This window comes from Somniosus microcephalus, chromosome 16 (genome assembly GCF_052327205.1).
Source record: "Somniosus microcephalus isolate GS21.2 chromosome 16, FLI_Smic_1.0, whole genome shotgun sequence".
In the NCBI taxonomy this organism is placed as follows: domain Eukaryota; kingdom Metazoa; phylum Chordata; class Chondrichthyes; order Squaliformes; family Somniosidae; genus Somniosus; species Somniosus microcephalus.
The window spans coordinates 48,386,940-48,401,933 of NC_141002.1; the positions used below are offsets into that span (position 1 = coordinate 48,386,940).

Sequence of the window (14,994 nt, forward strand, 5' to 3'; positions counted from 1 at the left end):
GATCGAGTTGGCATGCTATCATTTCGATATAGTCTATCGTCCGGGGAAGGATAATGTTGCCGCTGATGCGCTGTCGAGGGCTTATTGTTCTGTGCTTCATGGAGATACGCTTATTAATCTTCATAATGCTTTGTGCCATCCTGGTGTTACGAGGATGATACACTTCGTACGCAGTAAGAATTTGCCCTTTTCAGTTGAAGACGTCAAGCGGATGACTTCGTCATGCTCTGTCTGCGCCCGGTGTAAACCGAATTTCTTTAAGCCTCAACGAGCTCATCTTATAAAGGCTACTTCTCCCTTTGAACGCCTGAGCGTTGATTTTAAGGGGCCTCTTCCTTCAACGACTCAGAATCGATATATATTTACAGTTGTGGATGAGTTTTCAAGGTTCCCTTTTGCTTTTCCTTGTGCAGATGTATCAGCTGCTACAGTTATTAAATGTCTGACTCAACTTTTTGTCATCTTTGGGATGCCTGCGTATATCCATTCGGATCAGGGAAGTTCTTTTATGTCTTCCCAGTTGAAGGAATACCTCCAGAGTCGGGGAATTTCTACTAGCAGAACTACCCCGTATAATCCCCAGGGTAATGGACAGTGCGAACGATACAATGGGGTGATCTGGAAGGCAGTTATGTTGGCTTTGACATCCCGGAACCTTAAGAATACACAGTGGGAAATGGTACTGCCTGATGCCTTGCATTCCATTAGATCATTGCTTTCAACGGCTACTAATGTGACCCCCCATGAAAGGCTCTTCAACTATCCACGGAGATCCACTACGGGATATTCGGTACCTTCATGGCTTACTATGCAGGGACCTGTGCTGCTCCGACGCCATGTTAGACTGTCAAAGTATGATCCTTTAGTGGAGGAGGTGGAGCTATTGGAGGCAAATTCCCAATATGCTCACATTCGATTCCAAGATGGGAAAGAAAGTACGGTTTCAGTTAAAGACTTAGCTCCTTGTGGTGGCCAGCCCTCTCCTGAGGACATTAACAATAGCCATAATTCAGATAATGTTGATGTCGTCACAGATACTACGAACATTTCCAATCCTATTGCAGACACTTACAATTCTCTTAGTCTGCCCCCGATGGATGTTCATGACCCTCCCAGTCTACCTTCTAATGGGACTTCCAATCCGGAAACCGTTGATAATCGGGATATTGATAGCCTCCCTGCAGAAGATATTTCTGTGTCTCCTGGTGTGGGAGGGCAAGGAACTCCACCAAGGCTAAGAAGGTCGACACGAACAAGATATCCGGTCGACCGATTAAAAATGGACTTTTAAAATAATTAATAATTTAATAGTAAAATTTTAAAATTGTTGAAGGCATTATACATGTATTGCTCTAGTCATAAATAACTAATTGTAAACTGTAAAGGCTACCTAGGTTGAAGTATATTTTAAAAGGAGGGGTGAATGTGGTGATTATTCTTGTTTTATAAGAAGCATTGTAATTGGTTGCCTGTTTTCCTGCCTTGAGATATATGCTGTAAACTTATTGGTTAGTTGATTCCATGTGACCTGTGGTGGCCATCTTAAATTCAGTTTTCTACAGTGGTTGAGACTGGGTGCTCAACATGTACTTGCTGGTTTTTTAAGGTTAATAAAGCCTAGCTTTTGAAAGGCAATCTACTCTTTATTTCAATAATTCCCCGCTTTTTCTCTACCACCTTTTTTGAATAGTGGGGTAACATTAGCTACCCTCCAATCCATGGGTACTGTTCCAGAGTCTATCGAGTTCTGGAAGATGACCAGCAATGCATCTACTATTTCTAGGGCCACTTCCTTAAGTACCCTGGGATGTAGATTATCAGGCCCTGGGGATTTATCGGCCTTCAGTCCCATCAATTTTCCTAACACCATTTCCCTACAAATACTGATTTCTTTCAGTTCCACCCTTTCATCAGACCTTTGTTCCCCGGCATCTCTGGGAGGTTATTTGTGGCCTTTGTGAAGACAGAACCAAAATATGTATTTAGTTGGTGTGCCATTTCTTTGTTTCCCATTATAAATTCCCCTGATTCTGACTGCAAGGGACCTACGCTTGACTTCACCAATCTTTTTCTCTTTTTCTTTATTTCTTCACTTTTTTTTCATTGTATTCCTGACATTTCTGGTTGTTGCTGAAGTTACTGAAAGCACGAGAAAATCTGTGTTGTCAATCCATACTGTCTACAAAAATCCTTAAGTGCATCAGTAAGTGTATGCATGTATTTCACCAACTTAATTTTCTGAGTGGCAAGAAAATTGGCAAAATGGATGGATTAAGCAATTCACATGTACCTCCTACAGTGTTAGATCTATCCAAGTACACCAAACTAACTCACCTCCAGAATTGAAGAAAATGTGTCTTTTTGCCAACTCATAGTTAAACAGTGAGTACTATATATCATTTGACTAATTTGACGTAAAAATGTATCAGTTACCACAGAGACAAAATAAATCACCTTTCCCCCTCTATTACACTTTTTGCCATCATGCAGTATGACTGATTATAAGCATAATCTGACCTCAATATGCATATAACCTGGAAACAAGTCATGGCAAAATAATTACTGAAAAGTTAGTTACAAGTTGATTTTGCTCACTTTTTGTGATGAGGTGGTGCAATAATATTATAACTTGGCCCCTCCCAAGGCAAGTAGATGGAGTTTAGGTACAAATCAGCTATGATCTAATTGAATGGCAGAACAGGCTCGAGGGGCAGAATGGCCACTCCTGTTCCTATGTTCCTCTTACTGTAAGAACTGCTGACGACAGTAAAAACTGTAAATATTTCTTATGCAGCCATAGAGTTATACAGCACAGAAAGAGGCCCTTCGGCCCAGCGTGTCTGCGCCGGCCATCAAGCCCTATCTATTCTAATCCCATTTTCCAGCACTTGGTCCATAGCCTTGTATGCTATGGCGTTTCAAGTGCTCATCTAAATGCTTCTTGAATGTTGTGAGGGTTCCTGCCTCTACCACCCTTTCAGGCAGTGAGTTCCAGATTCCCTCTAGATGAAAAAGTTTTCCCTCAAATCCCCTCTAAACCTCCTGCCCCTTACCTTGAAACTATGCCCCCTGGTTATTGACCCCTCTACTAAGGGGAAAAGTTCCTTTCTATCTACCCTATCTATGCCCCTCATAATTTTGTACACCTCAATCAGGTCCCCCCTCAGCCTTCTCTGCTCTAAGGAAAACAACCCCAGCCTGTCCAGTCTCTCTTCATAGCTGAAACGCTCCAGCCCAGGTAACATCCTGGTGAATCTCCTCTGCACCCTCTCGAATGCAATCACATCCTTCCTATAGTGTGGCGATCAGAACTGCACACAGTATTCCAGCTGTGGCCTAACTAGCATTTTGTACAGCTCCATCATAACCTCCCTGCTCTTGCCTTCATTAGCCGAGGCATAGAATATAAGTAACCCATATACCTTCTTAACCACCTTATCTACCTGTCCTGCTGCCTTCAGGGATCTATCTACATGCACACCAAGGTCCCTCTGATCCTCTGTCCTTCCTAGGGTCCTATCATTCATTGTGTATTCCCTTGCCTTGTTAGTCCTCCCAAAATGTATCACCTCACACTTTTCAGGGTTAAATTCCATTTGCCACTGTTCTGCCCATCTGACCAACCCGTCTATATCGTCCTGTAGCCTGAGGCTTCCCTCCTCGCTATTTACCACACCACCAATTTTCGTGTCATCTGCGAACTTACTGATCATACCTCCTACATTCGTATCTAAATCATTAATGTACACTACAAACAGCAAGGGACCCAGCACCGATCCCTGTGGTACACCACTGGATACAGGCTTCCAGTCACAAAAACAACCTTCGACCATCACCCTCTGCCTCCTGCCACTAAGCCAATTTTGGATCCAATGTGACAAATTGCCCTGGATCTCATGGGCTTTTACCTTCTTGACCAGTCTCCCATGTGGGGCTTTGTCAAAAGTCTTACTGAAGACCATGTAGACTACATCAACTGCACTACCCTCATCCACACACCTAGTCAGCCCCTCAAAAAATTCAATCAAATTGGTTAGACTTGATCTCCCCCTGACAAAGCCATGCTGACTATTCTTGATTAATCCCTGCCTCTCCAAGTGGAGACTAATTCTGTCTCTCAGAATTTCTTCCAATAATTTCCCTACCACTGATGTTAGGCTCACTGGCCTGTAATTCCCTGGTTTATCCCTACTACCCTTCTTGAATAATGGTACTATGTTAGCTATCCTCCAGTCCTCTGGCACCTCCCTTGTGGCCAGAGAGGTTCTGAAAATTTGTGTCTGAGCCCCTGCAATCTCCTCCCTTGCCTCACACAGCAGTCTGGGATGCATCTCGTCTGGGCCTGGGGATTTATCCACTTTTAAGCCCGCTAAAGCCGCTCGTGCCTCCTCCCTCTCAATGCTAATTTGTTCTAGTATATCACAATCCCCCTGCCTGATTTCTATGCCTACATCGTCCTTCTCCATAGTGAACACAGATGCAAAATATTCATTTAAAACCTCACCTACATCTTCCAGCTCTACACACAGATTGCCACTTTGGTCCCTAATGGGCCCTACTCTTTCCCTGGTTATCCTCTTGCCCTTAATATACTTATAAAACACCTTGGGATTTTCCTTTATTTTGCCCTCCAGTGTTTTTTCATGCCCCCTCTTCGCTCTCCTAATTTCTTTTTTAAGTAACCCCCTGCACTTTCTATACTCCTGTGGAGGTTCCACTGTTTTTAGTCCTTTGTATCTGCCAAAAGCCTCCCTTTTTTTCCTAATTCCCTGGACTTGTTGGTCCCACCCTTGATCTTTATGGGTACATGTTGATGCTGTTCTCTCTCTATTTCCTTTCTGAATGACTCCCACTGCTCTGATGTGGATTTTCCTACAAGTAGCTGATCCCAGTCCACTTTGGCCAGATCCTGCCTTATCATATTAAAATCGGCCTTCCCCCAATTTAGAACATTTATTTCCAGTCCATCTTTGTCCTTTTCAATGACTACCTTAAATCTCACCGAATTATGGTCACTGACACCAAAATGCTCTCCTACTGACACATCTACCACTTGCCCAGCTACATTCCCTAGAATTAGGTCCAGTACCGCCCTCTCTCTTGTAGGACTTTCTACATGCTGGCTCAAAAAGCTCTCCTGGATGCACCCTCTAAGCCTTTCACACTCTGACTATCCCAGTTAATATTGGGAAAGTTGAAATCCCCTACTATTATTACCCTATTATTTCTACACTTCTCTGAGATTTGCCTATATATCTTTTCTTCTATCTCCCCCTGACTGTTTGGGGGCCTATAGTACACTCCCAGCAAAGTGCTTGCCCCCTTTTTGTTTTTAAGTTCTATACATATGGCCTGATTAGAGGAACCTGCTAAGATATCATCCCTCCTTACTGCAGTAATTGACTCCTTGATTAATATTGCGACACCCCCTCCTCTTTTACACCCCCTCTGTCTCGCCTGAAGATTCTATACCCCGGAATATTGAGCTGCCAGTCCTGCCCCTCCCTCAACCATGTCTCTGTGATAGCAACAATATCATACTCCCATGTGTTTATCAACACCTTCAATTCATCTACCTTACTCGCAAGACTCCTTGCATTAAAATAAATGCCATCCAGCCTTGCCATACTCCCTTGTGCCATTACATATTTGCTCTGCCTTCCAGACTGACTTGGTTTTTCCTCTATATTTTGCTGTGCATCACCCCCTACTATAGCTCCACTCCGTATCCCACCCCCCTGCCAAGTTAGTTTAAACCTCCCCCCAACAGTACTAGCAAACCTCCCTGCAAGGATGTTGGTCCCATTCCGGTTCAGGTGCAACCTGTCCGACTTGAACAGGTCCCACCTTCCCCAGAAACAGACCCAGTGATCCAGGAAACTAAAGCCCTCCCTCCTGCACCAACTCTTTAGCCACGCATTCATCTGCTCTATTCTCCTATTCCTATACTCACTAGCACGTGGCACTGGGAGTAATCCAGAGATTACAACCTTTGAGGTCCTACTTTTTAGTCTGCTACCTAGCTCCCTAAATTCTTGTTGCAGGACCTCATCCCTCTTTCTACCTATGTCGTTGGTACCAATGTGAACCACGACCTCTGACTGTTCGCCCTCCCCCTTCAGAATGCCCTGCAGCCATTCAGTGACATCCTTGACCCTGGCACCAGAGAGGCAACATACCATCCTGGAGTCGTCTGCGGCCGCAGAAACGCCTATCTGCACCCCTCACTATTGAGTCTCCTACCACTATTGCCCTTCCACTCTTACTCCTCCCCCCTTGTGCATCTGAGCCACCCACAGTGCCGTGAACTTGGCTCTGGTTGCACTCCTCAGAGGAACCGTCACTTTCACCGTTTTCCAACACAGAAAAACGGTTGTTGAGTGTGATGTACTCTGAGGCTTTCCTGACTACCTGCCTGCCCCCCTTCTTCTGACAGGTGGTCACCCATTCCCTCTCTGACTGCACTTTCTTAAGCTGCGGGGTGACCATGTCTAAAAACGTGTTATCCACGTTACGCTCAGCCTTGCAGATACATCGCAGTGCCTCCAGCTGATGTTCGAGCTCCGAAAACCGGATCTCAAGTTGGCCAAACCGTTGGCACTTACTGCACGTGGTCATCCTGACGGCAAGCAGCGTCTAGGAATTCCTACATGCTGCAGGCCATGCAACGCACGGGACTGAGGTCCTCTGTCATACTTTTAATTTTATAAATTCTTACCTCAAATTTAAACTCTCGATTCTCGCTCTCCCGAACTACCTTAACTATGAACTACCTTAAAAGAAATAAACTTAAAATTGAAGAAAAAAAAAGCACTCACCCACTACTCACCAATCAGCTTCTTCCCCTGCGCCGGCGTCACTTTCTGTACTGTGACGTCACTCTCGAATTCTGCCGCCACTCCTGCCGCTACTCGACTGGGCCTGAAAATCACCGACCTTTATTTTCTCCCACAGCCGCTGCTCCCTCGCAGGTCCGCCGCTCCCGCTGCTCCTGTGTCTTATCACCTACTCAGGATGTCTGAAAACACTTCACAACCAACAAATTACTTTTGAAATACAGTCATTGTTGTTAATCTAGTTTAAGCTTACATTGAATGGGCATTTGGCTATAATATCATGTTTTTGTGCATGTATATCTGATGGTCAAATTGAAGAGAAATAATGCTAAGAAGTAAACGTCTCCATGCTTTGCACCCTTTCAGTCTCAGGTACTCAAAGACCACCTATGCATGGCTCAATTACAAAGTGTAAGATCTCTTCCTCCCCACATGTAGACACGCAACTTTCCGTATGTTATAAAATGAAAACTTACTGTACAGTTAACAGTAAGGAAAATCATTATTTATAAAGTCGTGAAAATATTCCAACTGATCACCAAAAATCTACAGCATGAGTTTGACCCTGTGTTGACAACTAAGTTAAAAATTAGCAAGAACCTGCTTCCTTAAACATTTTAAAGAAAACAAACACTAACAAAAATAGAAATGAATGAAGAAATATACAAATTCAAATCTGTCATTTCGGCTCTTCAAAACTAAAATATGTACATTAATATATTTTTTGATGCAACGACTACCGGAAAATAAATAATCATAGAATGATACAGCCCAGGAGATTATTCGGCCTATCCTGCCTGTGCTGGCTCTTTGAAAGTGCTATTCAATTAGTCCCATTCCCCAACCCTTTCACTTTCGCTCTGCAAATTTTTCTCCTTTAAATATTTGTCCAATTCCCTTTTCAAAGTTATTATTGAATCTGCTTCCACTACCCTTTCAGGCAGGGCATTCCCGATCATAACAACTCGCTGTATAAAAAAAAATTCTCATCTCGCCTCTGGTTCTTTTGCTAATTACCTTAAATCTGTGTCCTCTGGTTATCGACCCTTCTGCCACTGGAAACAGTTTCTCCTTATTTACTCCATCAAAATCTTTCAAGGTCTTGAACACCTCGATTACATCTCTCCTTAACCTTCTCTGCTCTAAGAAAAAAAAACAGTTTCTCTAATCTTTCCCTGTAACTGAAGTCTTTCATCCCTGGTACCATTCCAGTACATCTCCTCTGCACTCTCTCTAAAGCCTTGACATCCTTCCTAAAGTGTGGTGCCCAGAATTGGATGCAGTACTCCCATCAGGCTAGAAATTCGTTATACCCAAGAAATGGGCAGTGTTTAGACTAAAAATGATGAATTAGCACCAGGTGAAAATCATCTAGACTGCACGCAAATTTCATCCTCACTCCTCATTAAAATGATTGGAGCCATAAATCTAGTCTAAAAACCCAAACTCATTGGTGTGTAAGGGGTTTTCTCCGATACTGGTCCCCCGTTATACACAGTTCTTGGACGTCAGGATTTATAAAAACAAAATACACACGTCACAGGGTTTTGGCTCAACCTTTGATTCATTCGTTTATTGAACACATACAATTACCTTCCTAGTATAAATCTCTACGATTTATATTAGGCTAACAACCCCAAAATACAAACCCCTACGCAAGGGTCGACACAATATGACAGTTAAACCCATCCACGATTTGACTGTTACATATAAAGTTACCCAGACTCAATCACAAAACACTTAGTGTGATCTGACTGAAACTTACAAACTTACTCAGACTCAATCACAAAAGCCCTCTCTATGATTTGACTGAAACATACAATCACCACTCCCGATCGGCTGTCTCCTGTTGATTGTAGGCCCGAATCTTTCTGTTCGCTGTTTTTCCGATGGCTTCCCACCCAACTCTCTTCAAAGTGTGCCTTACTTTAAACCAAAACCAACTTGCAATCTTGAAACACATTTCCTGGCCCCCTCCTGAGCATACAATGACCATTTCAAAAAAATGTGTGAATGTCTCTAGCAGAGAACTCTTGATGGCTAATTGTCCCTTGTGTTGTCCATTGATTAGAGATACCTTTCTGACAGTGCAACCTTCCCAAGGTGACTGCATATGCTAGTTGTTGGTTTCTGTTAGTGTAGTGTATGTACCTTTAAGAGAGAACTACTTTTACAGCTCCTGTATACTGTAGTACCGGCAGTGACCACACCTGTATATAAGCCTTGAGCATGCCTCTGTACCCCCAGTCTTGAGACTACCCTACTCCAGTAAACACCTGTTGATTGTTAAGTTACAGCATCCGTGTAGTTATTTGAAAACATCATACTCTCAGAATCACGGATCTAACAGTGGCGACGAGTGTCGATTCGAATCTACCTGCAACTCTGCATTTCCCTTCAAGGATTCTCTCCGGGAGGGCGGTGGAAGAAAGTCGAGGCCAGAAGCATGGGCATCGACCACGAGCAACCGCCCAGTCGTCTGGCAGAGAGTGAACATCGCAGGGGAGGCTGTTGAGAGGCGGGCTTGGTTCCCCAGCCACGACGATCCAGCAACAGACTGACAACAGGTACAGCGCAGACCCTTCCCGGACAGCGGCGGCTGGAGACGACCGATGGCAGAGAAAAAGCCGAGCAGCGTCGACTGGGTAAGAGAGAGGGTGAAGCGCACGGGGCGCAGCTGAGGGTTGAAAACCGAGCGGCGTCGAGGAAAAACAAAACGGAGATAAAGAGGGTAAAGCAGCAGCCAGGGCTCAAGGGCTGAACAGTGTCCGCGGGGAGAAGAAGGGAGAGCACGGGAGACGCCATTGAGCCACAGAGAAGAAGGAAGAGCGCGGGAGACGCCATTTGTAGAAACTGCAGCGGAGAAGAAGGGCGAGCGTGGGAAGAAAGGGAAGCGCGGGAGACGCCATTTTGTGCCAGCGGAGAAGAAGGGAGAGCGCGGGAGACGCCATTGTTGACAGTTAAATCACACCCAGGGATGCCGAAGAGTGGCAGTATCTCTACGTTCGACAATGGAGTCGAAGATTGGGCGACATATGTGGAACGTATTGAGGTGTACTGCAGGGCGAATGAAGTGCCAGATGCTAGGAAAGCACTGGTTTTGTTAAATTCCATGGGTGCAAAAACTTATGGCTTACTGCGAAACCTAATAACCCCAGAGAAGCCCGTGAATAAGAATTTCGAAAGCATAGTAGAAATCCTACAGGACCACTTAAACCCCACACCGCTGCTGATAGCAGAAAGATTTAAGTTCCACAAAAGGAACCAGCATAAAGATGAAAGTAATGCTGAGTACTTAACGGAACTGCGCAAGCTATCGAAACACTGCCAGTTTGGAGTAGGACTAGCAGATACGTTAAGGGACAAGTTTGTGTGTGGGCTTCAAAGTGAAGGAACCCAGAAACGGCTTCTATCAGAAAAGGATCTTACGCTGGACAAGGCTTTCAGCATGGCAGTATCACACGAAGCAGCCGCAACGGGCGCTGCAGAGATACAACGGAGACCACAAGAATATGGCACCAATGAAATGTCATATGGAACAGGGAAGTGTTATCGTTGCGGCAGAACAACACACGACCAGAAGGATTGTTGGTTCAAGGACCAAGTGTGCAGACAGTGTGGAAAAGCAGGACACATAGCAAGAGTCTGCAGGTCAGGGAAGAAAACCAACAGCAAGAAATCTCCACAGGAGAAGTACAAAAAGGTACATAAGGTGATGGACAGTAGTTCAGGCGAACAGAAAAGTGATACAGACTCCGGAAGCAAGGAGCTGGGTTGTCTGAAACTACATAAGGTAACCAAAATGGAGGATCACCAGACTATCTGGGTCACACTCAAGATAGGCGGAGTTCAAGTGAAAATGGAATTGGACACAGGATCAGCCCTAACAGTCATAAACCAAAGGGACGACAAGCGGCTATTTTCACACATACCCTTGAAAGCTACAGAGATTGTCTTGAAGACGTACACGGGGCAAAAAGTCTACCCCAAAGGAAAAATAAGGGTGAAAGTGATATACAAAGGCCAGGAAATACCTAAAATGGACCTATATGTATTGCCAGATGGAGGACCACCGCTACTAGGACATGAATGGATCCGGAAGATACAATTAGATTGGCATTCCATACAGGCACTGAAGGTTGAGGCCAAAAAGGATGATGACGTCACACCTGGACGACTGTCAAAAATGCTAACTGACGCAAAAGAAGTGTTCCAGGAGGGACTCGGAACACTAAAAGGCATAACAGCAACGATTAAAATAGAGGAAAATGCAAGCCCAAAGACTGAATCTATAAATGGACTATTTTTGTTTAATGTGCATATTAAAGTGTTAATTGTTATTTGAATATTATGGGTACTGCTAATGTAAAAGGGGACGAATTGTAGTGTATGTACCTTTAAGAGAGAACTACTTTTACAGCTCCTGTATACTGTAGTACCGGCAGTGACCACACCTGTATATAAGCCTTGAGCATGCCTCTGTACCCCCAGTCTTGAGACTACCCTACTCCAGTAAACACCTGTTGATTGTTAAGTTACAGCATCCGTGTAGTTATTTGAAAACATCATACTCTCAGAATCACGGATCTAACAGTTAGCATTCGTATTCAAATGGCTCAAGGCCCAGCCCATTGTCTAGGCCTGCACTGATACAAGTTATACTGGGGCCATGGTCTCCTTTAACAATGTAACCCCTTAAGGTAAATGAAAATGTGAATGTTCTTGTTCAGAAGCATTCGTATATTAGATTGTCTGTGATCCAGTCTCTTGAAGGTTCATCTGCAATGTTTGAATTAACCCTTTATTGCCCATCTCTTTTTGCAGGCTGTGCAGTTCTGGGTTTTTATATTTCATAGTTCAATTTTTACCGTGGTGGGGGGGGGAGGAACGGATCCTACAATCGGTACACTGAACAGATGGACCAATATCGGGTGCAGTCTAAATGCAAGTAATGATTGCCACTGGTTATTTCACTGCTTAAAGGGGAGGTCCATTGATGCTGCTGCACCTCATTCTCAACATTACTTGGTGTACAGCTGCCTCAACAACCATAAGAAGAAGGACAAAGCGAAGGAGCACTTATTCACAAATGCTGTTGGCAGATTGCTGCCCCAGGGAGAGAACCTAGGAGTTTTCCGAGGAAGCTTTCGAGGCATTGGTTTTAGCAATGGAGAGAAGGCGGGCGGTCCTGTATCAACTGGCAGGAGGCCCTCGCCACAAGTCTGCCAGACTATATGGATGGAGGTGGCGCACAACATTATGGGCAGCACTGTGGTCCCCAGGGCCCAGACCCAGTGCAGGTGGAAGTTTACTGAGCTCACATGGGTGGTCAGGGTGAGTGAAGGCTTCAACAAATGCTACATACCACCATCTGTACCACAAGCTTCACACACTGCTCAATGTACCACGCCCCCAGCACTCCCCCACCAACAAGCTCTACCTAGCAACACTCACACCCACATCTCACACCTTGCACACAATGACAGCTATTCAACTATGGCAGGCACAGGGGTCATTAGTTATTAGAATTTATGTCATATATGTAATATGTTTATAGATTAATTTATTAATGATGTTTGGAATATTTTGTGGCCTCTCTCATTTCACCTTTGTGCCCAGGAGGACGCTGTGATACGCCATGAGAAAGGGATTGTATGATGGGGATGTGGTGAGCACAGAGATCTGGGGTTTCATTCATGCGAATCGGAGTCTGATGAGCCGGTCACAGACAGCCAGTCCAGAAGGTCGATTGTCACGCTGCCTCCGCCCTCCCACCTGTTCGTCCTCCTCTGCCTCGTCCTCTTCCTCCTTGGCCTTGTCCTCCTCCGCCTCATCATCCTCTTGAGGTAATGCCACAATCCCGCAGCCCCCATGACTGTGAGGAAGTGTTGTGAGCAGAAGCCTTTAACAAATAATGAGTGACTTCTGCACTTAAATGAACATTCCCTATCACCAAAAAATCTTGAAATAACTAAAGAGAGCTGTTTCAGTTGCAGGAAGTGGCTAACAGGCACTGAAACTACAAAACCCTGTCAGGTTCAGCGGATTGGGGATGGTGCCTTTAAATAACGCTGCTGCAGCCTGCTTTCTGCTTGTAGGCGCCAGCTCTCCCTGTTGTTGTTCTGCGCTACCATTAAGGCAAGAGGCTAAATCCAAGTGGCCCCTACACGTGCTTAAAAATCTGTTCCATTTCCTGCTTTTTTCCCAGTTTTGACAAAAGGTCATTGACCTGAAACGTTAACTGTTTCTCTCTTCACAGATGCTGCCTGACCTGCTGAGTATCTCCAACATTTTCTGTTTTTATTTTGGCTAAATCCAATGTTGGAGATTGGGCGTCCAGTGAGCATTTCACACTCACTGACGTCACGATTGCCATGATAGTGAGCTCTCTGACGCTAGAGTTTATCAGCAGCGTTACCGGCACCACTGATATGACGTGCGATGCTGGAACAGGCATCAGCTGCCGTTACAGCTGTCAATGGCATTTCCGTGCCATCTCCTGGTGCTAACGTGTGGCGCAAACCACACAAATTTTTCCCCCTATGCCTCTGATTATAAAGCCAAGGATTCGGTATGCTTCTTTAACAGCCTTCTCAACCTGTCCTGCCATCTTCAAAGATTTGTGTACTTACACACGCTGGTCTCTCTGTTCCTGCACCCCATTTGGAGTTATATATAAATATACCATGACTTTATATTATTTTCGAGACGTTTCACAGTTAAAGAGAAATAGAAGAGTGTGCTGCTGCAGCAGCGAAGTGCTCAGGTCACAATTACGGTGGTCGAGAAATTGATGAGCTCAGAACCACCAAAGGATCCGTGGAGGAATTCCTGCGTGTTGTATCCACTCCATGTTCCCGCCCCCTTTTTTGTTGTTGCAGGAACAATCTCGGGAATGAATCCTTGGGGGAGTTTCCGTCACTAGCCTGATAAATACTTGCGGGCTGAAGTATTATCCTTGACTCCTGTACCCCCAAAGTCCACCTTCGCTCCCTCTTACCTTTGAACCACAAGAGCCCGACTAGCCAGTATGAACGAGTGGAGGGAGAGCAAACTGACGAAGGCCGCTGGGCGGCGCCGTCCGGGTCGGGAGTGTGTGTGGGGCGCGCGCTGGCCGGGTCGGGAGTGTGTGTGGGGCGCGCGCTGGCCGGGTCGGGAGTGTGTGTGGGGCGCGCGCTGGCCGGGTCGGGAGTGTGTGTGGGGCGCGCGCTGGCCGGGTCGGGAGTGTGTGTGGGGCGCGCGCTGGCCGGGTCGGGAGTGTGTGTGGGGCGCGCGCTGGCCGGGTTCGCGCTCTGTGGGTTGGGTGACGCGGGAGCGCGCGCAGCGCCGTGGGGATCGAGCGCTGAAGGAAACGGCTGTGAGTACTGGAACCTGTCAGTGCGGAACAAACTCAGCACACACGAGCCAGCCCTCGACAGTGAGAATCGGGCGCGTTTAATAACTGGTGAGTTGTCCGGCGGTTTGTAAAAGAGCTTCTTTTGATTTGTCAGGGCGGGGGGTTTTAGTGATCTGAGGGAGGGAAAAGGCCCCGATAACTACTAGAGGGAATTGGCCCCGATAACTACTAGAGGGAATTAGAGGAGGAGGTGATCGTGCTGGGGAACAGGCACAGGATTACAGTAAGTTACTATTTTGAGTGTTTGATACTTGCAACCATGCTGCCCCCACGGAGAAAAAGTTTAATGGTAAGTAAGAGTTTGTTCTGAGAGCTTTCTCGTTGCATCAGGTGACGCAACTGTGTTGGTATGCGTTTTGGGCTTGGCCGTGCTTTGCAAGCGACGTGCATGTCCGGTTCCAACCTGCATGGTGACACCGTGTTCACCATGTTTTTGTACAGTTTCCAAAAAAAAGTGAAAGCTTCTCGGTTATTCCAAGGTTACAGATCCGCTTGCTAGGTCACAATCTCTTCGTTTGTATTTGTAATACGTGCGGAAGTTCTCAGCCTCTTCCAGGTCCTGTGCTTGCAGGGGGAAAAAAACTATTGCCCAAGGTTCTCATGTCCACTTCAAGGTCTTCGATAGAATGTGTTACTGGATGCGGCGTAGTTTAAAACCCGTTAGGAAGGTTAACTGGCTCATTAATCATTCCCTTATCTGATGAAGCTGAACTTCAGGTGGGACTTTCAGTATTTTCCCACAGAAAAGCTCATGGATTCGCG

General features: G+C 45.6%; 1 protein-coding gene across 8 annotated transcripts in view; it reads left to right on the plus strand.

The window, feature by feature from the left end:
- Positions 1-14,090: 14,090 nt before the first annotated feature.
- LOC147106137 (protein kinase C and casein kinase substrate in neurons protein 2-like) overlaps positions 14,091-14,994 on the plus strand; it is a 185,648-nt gene continuing 184,744 nt past the window's right edge. For 5 of the 8 annotated variants that reach the window (XR_015081372.1, XM_086008952.1, XM_086008951.1 and 2 more), the window contains exon 1: positions 14,091-14,280. The gene's annotated coding sequence lies outside the window, so the exon portion shown is untranslated. The remainder of the gene's footprint in view (positions 14,281-14,994) is intronic. The other 3 variants (XM_086008950.1, XM_086008957.1, XM_086008955.1) reach the window with 3 other exon arrangements.